The sequence below is a fragment of the Oryctolagus cuniculus genome, chromosome 9 (assembly GCF_051225735.1).
Source record: "Oryctolagus cuniculus isolate XC-2025 breed Fujian yellow rabbit chromosome 9, ASM5122573v1, whole genome shotgun sequence".
Classification (NCBI taxonomy): domain Eukaryota; kingdom Metazoa; phylum Chordata; class Mammalia; order Lagomorpha; family Leporidae; genus Oryctolagus; species Oryctolagus cuniculus.
In genome coordinates this window covers 95,184,058-95,193,447 of record NC_142875.1, presented here as the reverse complement: position 1 = coordinate 95,193,447, position 9,390 = coordinate 95,184,058, and the positions used below count along the sequence as shown (strand labels likewise).

Sequence of the window (9,390 nt, the reverse complement as noted above, 5' to 3'; positions counted from 1 at the left end):
CCTCAGAGGCAAACAGCTGTTCTCAGAAGAGGCCGGGTTTACCCCTGTCAGTCACTGGTGCTGAGCTCAATGTGGTTTGACAGGTCCTGTATTAGCAGGTGTACCAGGGTTTGTTATTATGGTAGCATAATGATGGGGGGAGGGGTGACCCTGGTCCAGACTTGACCTTGGGATGATGCAGTGGCACTTTGGAGAGGTTGTACACCACTCTGGGTGCTCAGAGAGACCTGGAAACTCTTGTACTTGGCTACAGCTGAAGTACAAATGAGGTCTTTGTGTTATTCCTCGTAAGTCCAGTAGTCCCTCCTTTATCTGAAGATATAGTCATCTGCAGTCAGCTTCTACCCAGAATTATTACATGGAAAATTCCTGTTTTATCTCAGGAATAAAACAATTCATGAATTTAAATAACTTGTTACAGATTATTGTCATAATGATTCTACTTCATTATTAGTTGCTGTTCCTCTCTTTACTGTTTTAAAAATTAAACATTTTATTTTCTTATTTGAGAGGCAGAGAGAAACAGAGTTCTCATCACTGGTTCACTCCCAAAATATCTGCAACAGGACAGGACAGGGCCAAGCCAAAGCCAGGAGCCCCATGGGGTCTCCCACGTGGGTGGCAGTGACCCAATCACTTGAGCCATCACTTTTGCATCCCAAGGTCTGCATCAGCAGGGCTCTCAACTGTGGGATGAGGGCTTGCAGACTGACATCTTAATCACCACATTAAATGCTGCCCCTATAAATTAAACTATATCATAGGAAGGTATGTATAGGAAATAACAGTACAAATAGGGTCAGAACTCTCTGTGGTTTCAAGCAGTCACCGGGGGTCTTGGAATGTATCCCCTGCAGATAAGTGGGACAGCTGTGTTCTAGCAGCAAAAACAAAACTTCTCAGTGGTCTCAGTATGGAGGGGCTGTCTTTGGAGACCCTCTCTATTTTATAATCTTGTAAGAACAGTATTATAAATTTTTTTCTCAGGGATTCAGACTATAAATCACAATGTTTAATGGTTGAAATGGCCAAGTCTTCTAGGGTAGACTGGAAATTACAGTTTCTACTCAAGGGTAAAAATGTGTTTGCTTAATACAAAAGCTTCCATGGGTGCAAGGATGGATGAGGTGTCCCCTCCAGCCTCGATGTGCTTGCAAGCTAATGAGAGCAGCATCGATCAACAATGCTGAGGTGGAATAAGGTCTGTACCAGCACGTGGAGAGACCCTAGGGTATCAGAACAGAAACCCGTGCGCAGGGGAAGTGCAGCCCTCCTTGCAGGTCTGTGGGTGACACCAGGCTTTTGTTACCTGAATGTAGGGGGACAAACAGCCTGCCCTGCTCCCGAGTCAGACAGACTCCTTTTCCAGTGTGAAAAAACCTGGCCCAATGAGCCACAAGCATGAGATAAAAGAAAATGCTCTGGCCTGGGCCATGGGGACTCCCAGTTGAGACCAGGAGTGAGCAGGGAAGTTGGAGCCAGCCTCGGGGTGGGGGGTGGGGGGAGAAAGGTTCAGTCTGCAGAGCAGCAGGTGGCTGGAGGTGTGCTAGTTCCCCCCAACTTTCAGAGCCCATCCTCCACCCTGTGCTCAGAGAGCAATCTTACAGGTGTTGGGGGAGCTCATCTGGGTAACATGAATCGGCATGGATGAAGAGTCTACTTCCTCTGACCCTTCCTGCAAGAGTTGCTTGGCGGATCAGAGGGAGTCACTTTTCAGAGAGGCTGCTCTGGGTGGGTGCATAGCTGGCATTCAGCCAAACAGAGATCAGAGCGAGTCCCTCTGCTACTTGGAGTTATAAAGCACAAACTGCTTGCTTCCTTGTTGCTTCCTCCTTTGCTGCTGAGTGAACAGCCACCGTCAGGAAGGGCAGGTGCATATCTGACATTTTCTTAGAGCAGGGTCCCATAAAGCATTCTGTGGCTTTCTGCAGTGTACAGTCATTGGCGCGGTTTGCAAGAGCTACTTCACCGTGCTGGGCTGTTCTGTTGTCAGTTCTGAAAACCCAGGGCTTTTCTAGATAGCAGGTTTAATAAGCAGTTTCCCCCTGCTCCCGGGAAAGAGAAAGGAGGAGAACGAGCCCGCCCTGTGATTGGAATGGCAATAAGCTCCCAAACGTGTTCTTAATTGTCTTCCGTAACTTAGCAACATGTTGGCAAAGAAAGGAGCTGGGTAATTTGAAGTGATTGGTAAGATGTGGGTGGGAAGAGAGCACAAGGGCCCCCAGGTGCAATCCCAGGAGGCGTTAGCTGGGTGGGGCACAGGGGTGGTTGCTGGTGCGTGCAGTTCTTCTTGGTTTGAGAAGTGAAGGAGAGAGCAGGAGCCAAGTGACAAAGGTGTTGCTTGCCAAGCTGCTGTAAGATGGGTTGGTTGCCCAGGAAGGGACCTGAACCTGCGCTGTTGCTTCCAAGCACGCACGGTGTGGGGCTGGCAGACAGGGGATTCTTGCTCGCTAAGCACTTTCTGCACCTGATTGACTTCCCAGCCGCTGAGCGCTGCCTGATTCTTTCAGAATGTCAGGGGAACTCTGCTCTCTCCTTGTGCTTAAAGGAAGAATTATGCTACAGAGATGTGCAGCAGGAGATGAATTTGTGACAACTGCCCAGGGCCCATCTGGCATGGGGGTGGGGTGGGGCAGTCCTCTCACAGGGCTCTGAGAACACAAGATAGCAAATACAATAGTTGCCAGAGCCAGGTTTACAATGGTGCTGAATGCTTCCCATGAGTAGACGTAAAGGCACTTATTTCTAAAATTCAAGTTCATTATGCTCCTTGACGTAGGATAGGGTTTTGTGCCAATAAACGCATTACAAATTGAAAATATCGTATGTGGAAAATGCACCCGATCATCTACACTGCCGCACAGCACAGCTCAGCTGCACAGCCGAGTGTTGGTTGTGTCCCTTAGCGTCTGAGAGAGGATAGGACTGCACTGTGCTAGCCGGGGAAGGTTGAGATTCCACCTTCTTCTGAATGCACATTGCTTGTACACCATTGTAAAGTTAAAAACTTGCATGTTGAACCATTCTGCGTCAGAGACTATCTGTATTGGTCAGATATTGGGGCTGGATTTTGTTGAATCACAAACTGATGATGAGACTTAAGATGAGCAGGTGATAAACACCTAAGGCGAACTCACCTGCCTTCCCAGAAGCATGGGGTTTCGGATAAGGGGGAGTAGGGATTTTGTTGTTGCTTTCCATGTGGATCACAGAGACTGTCACATGAGTGGAAGATCCAGTTCTGTGCCTGCTTTTAAAAAATTTTATTGATTTATTCCACAAGCAAAGTAACAGAGATCTTCTGTCCTCTGGTTCGCTCCCCCAAATGACTGCAAAGTCCAGGGTTGATCCAGGCCAAAGCCAAGAGCCTGGAGTTCCATCCGGATCTTCCAGCTGGGTAGCAGAGGCCCAAACACTGGGGCCATCTTCCGCTGCTTTCTCAGGTGCGTTAGCAGGGAGCTGGATCAGAAGTGAAGGAACTGGGACTCAAACTGGCACTCAGATATGGGATGCTGGTGTCCAAGGTAGCAGCTTAACCCACTACACCACAATGCTAACCCCTTAATTTTTAAACATTTATTTATTTAAAATCTTATTTAAAAGGCAAAGAGATGGGGCCGGCTCTGTGGCATAGCAGGTGGAGCCGCCGCCTGCAGTGCTGGCATCCCATATGGGCACAGCTTGGAGTCCTGGCTGCTCCACTTCCGATCCAGAGCTGGGACTTGAACCCAGGCACTCTGATATGAGCTGCTGGCATCCTAAGTGGCGTCTTAACTGCTGCACTGACATTGATCGACTTGAGGATGTCCCAAGGAATGGTGCAGCTGAGCCACAGTGCCGGCCCCTGGGCTGTGCTTTTCAAGTCGGCAGGACTTGGGGACTGGCTAGAGATGGGTACAGAGGAGGAGGCAGAGGAATATGGAGGTGGCAAAGAGAGTCCAAGGTTTAGGGCCATCGACTGGGAGTGGTCATGGGTGAAATAGTGTAGGGGAAGGCTAGATGCAAGAGGAACGCAGGTGCAATTTTTATTTTTCTTCAAGCCCCTCTTCATGGCAGACAGCAAGCAGGAAGGTTCCACTGGCAGAAGCGGGTACAGGACTCAGCTCCAGAAGAGAGTGGGTTGGAGCTGTTGGTTTTGGCAACTCCTGCATGGTGATGGCAGCAAGTGGGAGAGCTCGGATGTGCCCTGCCCTGGACAGAGCCAAGTGTGGCCCACAGGAAAGCAGCCCAGGGCAGGACACAGCCAGCCCAACGGCACAATGAGCAGATTCGACTCCAGTCTGAGAAGTGAAGCTGACTTCCCTGTGACCCAAAGGAGTTAAAAACTTGTTCCTTCTGTTTTCAGTCACATTTCCACAGGGCTGTCTGTGCCCCTGACAAACGGTCTTCCTTGGGTCCTTGGGTCTTTGTCTCTGAAGGCTACAATGTCACTAAAACCTTGGGACAGTTTTCAATAAAGGCAAGACAGTAAACATGCAGAGAGAGGGTCGTGCTGCTTCCTGCACTATCGCAGGGGCATGATGCGAGCTTGCATCTCGGAAAGCCCAGAAAGGCTTTCCCTCCGTGTCCCCAAGGGATCCCGTGGGAAACCCGACCATGCAGCTGCGGACCTGCGTGAAGAGAGGAGGCCCAGAGTCCTCCCTGGCCTGCCCTGGGTGCCTAACTACAGCCCTGCTCCCTGCCCCCCTGCACACCCAGTCACAGCACACTGTGGATCAGCCCATGGTCCTCCCTCCCCGCCCAGGGAACAACCGAGAGCTCTCGGGATGAATCCGTGCTTCTGTTTTCTCTTCGCCAAGGACACTGGGAGAAACAGACGGTGGCCCTTAAAAATGGCTTCACTGATAGCAATCTTTGTCAGACCCTGAAGATTCCTGGCTCCTTTGCTGGTGGACATCTTTGGGTTTTAGAAATCCCAGCTGAAATGTCAAGGAATTGATTCCCTTTCAAAGGCGGTGAATGGTAGGGCAAAGCCAGGCACGGTAGGGGGTGAAGACAGAAGGGCTGAAAAGCCCCTTCCGTGGCCCCCTCATCTCCCCACGCTCCGGAGCACAGCCAGGCTCTGGCACCCTGAGAGACTCTTTGATCTTCAACCTGACAAGTTTCCCACCAAGTCTGCAACCCCTGGGCGGGCGGAGGGGTGGGGTGGGAGGGCACCAGGCTCCCTCTGCTTCCTCTCCTTCGGGAGCTGCGGCTGGTGTCACAGAGGTGGTGGAGGGCTCCTGATAAGGCTCTGGGGGCTGGAGCCACTGCCTGGGCCCTGGATGGCTGCTGGCTGCTCAATTGCTCACATGGGTCCTGCCCCTCCAGGCTTGGGCCTCTTCCCAGCACCTCGCCCGGCTGCCTTTGTCCAATTGTGTTGAGCAATTGTTTTATAACATCTTGACAGCTGTGTTGGACCTTCCAGTTTGTAAGTTAGCCAAATGCCCCGCTGAGATGCAAGCACTGGGATCATGCATTTCTGGTCTCGTGAGCTTAATTCATCGTGTGATTGGCGAATTGCCATTTGAAGACTTGGGCTGAGACACAGACTGGGGAGACAGGGCGCTAACCTCTGCTGAAAGTTGCCTTTGTGGCTCCAGGGTTTCCAAAACAATGTTTGCAGTGAGGATTGTTTCCATTTTACAGAGAAGCAAAGTGAGGCTCCCAGCTTTCTGGAAATTAGCCAGAGTCACATGACTGTTACATGTCCGAATGGGGATTAGAACCTAAATCCAGCTGACTTCAAGCTCTGAAGTCTGTTTCTACTCCATGCTTCAGAGTGGAGCTCCGGGTCCACTGTTTTGATGACTCTCAGTGGGAACACGGAACTGTAGGCGTGCGCTGCCTGTCTCTATGGAAACATGCAGTAACAAACGCGGATTGTTGGATCAACACCTAGAGGAGGGGCAGACCCTCAAGATGTTCCTAGAAGGTTGTAACTGTGCTTTTTTTAAAAAAATAATGTAATAAACCTGCCTTTTTGTGTTTTTTAAAATTGACAATCATTGCACATATTTACAGGAACAGTGTGGGATTTGGCTCCATGTAAAACCTACTTTTAAAAAAAGATTTATTTAATAAATTTGAAAGACAGAGAGAGAAGGAGAGAGAGAGAGAGAGAGAGTTTTTCCATCCACTGGTTCACTCCCCAAATGGCCTCAATGGCTGGAGCTGCACCGATCCGAAGCCAGGAGCCAGGAGCTTCTTCCTGGTCTTCCCACGTGGGTGCAGGGGCCCAAGGACTCGGGCCATCTTCCACTGCTTTCCCAGGCCACGGCAGAGAGCTGGATTGGAAGAGGAGCAGCTGGGATTAGAATCGGCACCCATATGGGATGCCGGCACCGCAGGTGGAGGATTAACCTACTGCACCACAGCGCCGGCCCCCGGGGACAGCTTCTTTTCCTCCTGTAACTGGATGCATCCACGATGTCAAAACCCCTGGCTGTGGAGGCCTGGCTCTATTTACGTTTTCACCATTGTGGGCCAGAAAGGCGAAGGATTACCACTTGTCATAGACGAAGTAAGTGGGAGAGCCCAGGCTCAGGGACGGCTGTGCTGGTTCTGAATCTTCGGGGTTTCCCACACGATGGGCATTACCACACCTCCTCAGGGCCAGGACAGATGGTCGATAGTAGCCTTGTGTGGGACTTTGTATACACATGTATACTATGCACGTGTCTTTTATGAAATAACCACAAACCATCAGAAAGCCAAAGACTCTGTAGTGTGAGCCTGGCCTGTGTGGTGTCTGGAACGTCTTATGCTCACACATCTGAAAGTCCACAACCACTGTGGGTAACTCGGAAGCAACAGAAACGGCTTTCAAATGGGTTTCTTTCCGGTCCAGAGGCTGGGGAGCTCCAGCGTCACGGTGCTCGTGTTCAGCGAGGGCCCTATCTCTGCTTCTGAGATGGTTCCTTGTTGCTGTGGCCTCCAGAGGGTATGGATGCTGGGTCCTCACAGGGCAGAAGGGAAACGTGAGTCCCCTCCAGGAGAACCCCACCTTCATGGGGTAATCCCTACCCAAAGGCCCTACTTCCTAGTTGCGTTGCACTGGCAATGGAGTTTCAGCTTGTGAATTTAGGAGACCTTGAGACCACAGCACCAGACAGCCTGCGATTTCTTCTCGCCCTGGCAACTCTCAGGACATCCCCAGTTCTGTGTTCTGGCACAGCCCTCATGGACTTAGACCTGTTCTCCACTAGACATTCAAGTGTGGGGCCTGCTTCACTCTTCTCTTGCTGGGGTCTCATGTGGGCATTCTTTAAAAAAAAAAAAAAAAGATTTATTTGAAGGGCAGAATGACACACACACACACACACACAGAGAGAGAGAGAGAGAGAGAGAGAGGTTTACTCCCCAAATGGCTGCAAAAGTCAGGGCCAGGCCAGGCTGAAGCTGGGAGCCAGGAACTCCATCCGGGTCTCCCACGTGAATGGCAGAGGCCCGACTACTTGGGCCATCTTGCACTGCTTTACCAGGCGCATCGGCAGGGAGCTGGATTGGAAGTGGAGCAGCCAGGGCTCAGCAAACCTGTGCTCCAAAATGGGGTCCTGGCATCACAGGAGGGGGCCTCACCTGTTGTGCCACAACACCGGCCCCACGGGCTTGATTTTTATGAACAGTGCCTGATGTTGATGAACTTCCACTTCTGTCACTCCAGCCACATCTCTGTCCCAACCAGTAATCCTGAATATCTGTTTATGGTGGATTCTGCAAAAAGTTCGTGAACAACGGAATTAAATGAACAATGCAAATTGTCTGTGAACTCTCTGTGGTCCCCTTGTACTTAGCATCTTTTTTTTTTTTTTTTTTTTTTTTTTTTTTTTTTTTGACAGGCAGAGTGGACAGTGAGAGAGAGAGAGACAGAGAGAAAGGTCTTCCTTTGCCGTTGGTTCACCCTCCAATGGCCGCCGCGCACCGTGCTGATCCGATGGCAGGAGCCAGGAGCCAGGTGCTTTTCCTGGTCTCCCATGGGGTGCAGGGCCCAAGCACCTGGGCCATCCTCCACTGCACTCCCTGGCCACAGCAGAGAGCTGGCCTGGAAGAGGGGCAACCGGGACAGAATCCGGCGCCCCAACCGGGACTAGAACCCGGTGTGCCGGCGCCGCTAGGCGGAGGATTAGCCTAGTGAGCCGCGGCGCCAGCCTGTACTTAGCATCTTCACTGGGAAGTCCCATAAGCATCTCCCAGTCAGCCGTCCTAAGTGGACTTAACCTCCCCTGCTGTCTACTGAATGGCTTCACCACCCGAACTTGAGCCAGGACAATGTCTGCTCCCTCCTATTCCTTTCCTCTCCACTCAGCCACTCCAGGCTGCTGACATCACTGAACCTGCTGCTGTGCCCCATCCCCTCTTGCCTGAGCTTCCAAACAGCCTCCCACAGAGTCCCTGCCTGCTTTGCCTGCTTTGCCTGCTTTGCCTGCTTTGCCCGTTCTTAACCCCCTACACAGCAGCCGGGTGGGGAAGTCATTGCCAAACCCAAATCTGATTGATTGTGTCATTGCTGGCCAATGAATTCCATTTCCCTTGCAATAAACCCCAAACTCCTTGGCTTGGCCTGCAAGGCCCTGAACATTGTGGGTCTGTGTTGATGTCCTTATGAGGCAGAGGTGCACCTTACAACCAAGGGAGAGAAACAAATAAACAAGCAAACGGACTGTGATTCGTGTCATGAAAGAAAGCAAGGGGTTTTCTTTGGGAAGAACTGAGTTGATGCTGTAGATGGGGTGCTAAGGGGAGGCCGCTCTCAGAGGGCAGATTCGGCCAGACAGGGGAGCAGTTCCAGGAAAAGGAAAAGCCTGGAGGTGGGAAATGAGTTGGATTTTTTTTTAAAAGATGTATTTATTTGAAAGACAGAGCTACAGAGAGAGAGAGAGAGAGAGACAAAGGGAGAGACAGAGACAGAGAGATCTTTCATTCACTGCTTCATTCCCCAGATGGCTGCCGTGGCCATAGCTGGACCAGCCAAATCCACGAGCTTGGAGCTTCTTCCTGGTCTCCCACATGGGTGCAGGGGCCCAAGCAATAGGGCCATCTTCTGCTGCTTTCTCAGGCACATTGGTAGGGAGCTGGATTGGAAGTGGAGCAGCCGGGACTCAAATCAGCACTCAAATGAGATGCTGGCATCACAGACTGGAGCCTACCCTGCTGTGCCACAATGCTGACCCTATCAGTTGGAATTTGAGGAATGAAAGCCTAGGTCCTGGAGCAGGGACAACCGGGTCAGCTGGGAAGAGCAAGGGGCAGGATAGCAGTTCTGGTTTTAGCCCAAGTGGACTGCTCAGCAGAAGGGCACAAGGTGCGATGGACTGGGCTTGTCACGATGGGAACATGGTGGGGGTCCCCACTGCCAGAACCCCCTGCAGAGTTCTGGGGGCGAGAAGTAGCCTCCCCACATACACAACA

At 51.3% G+C, this 9,390-nt stretch overlaps 1 long non-coding RNA gene across 1 annotated transcript in view; it reads right to left on the bottom strand.

Annotated features, from left to right (window-relative positions):
• Positions 1–6,022: 6,022 nt before the first annotated feature.
• LOC138843844 (uncharacterized) overlaps positions 6,023–9,390 on the bottom strand; it is a 47,824-nt gene continuing 44,456 nt past the window's right edge. The window contains exons 3-4 of the long non-coding RNA XR_016212957.1: positions 7,561–7,695; positions 6,023–7,244 (exon numbers count right to left, since the gene is read on the bottom strand). This is a non-coding gene — a long non-coding RNA (uncharacterized LOC138843844). The remainder of the gene's footprint in view (positions 7,245–7,560; positions 7,696–9,390) is intronic.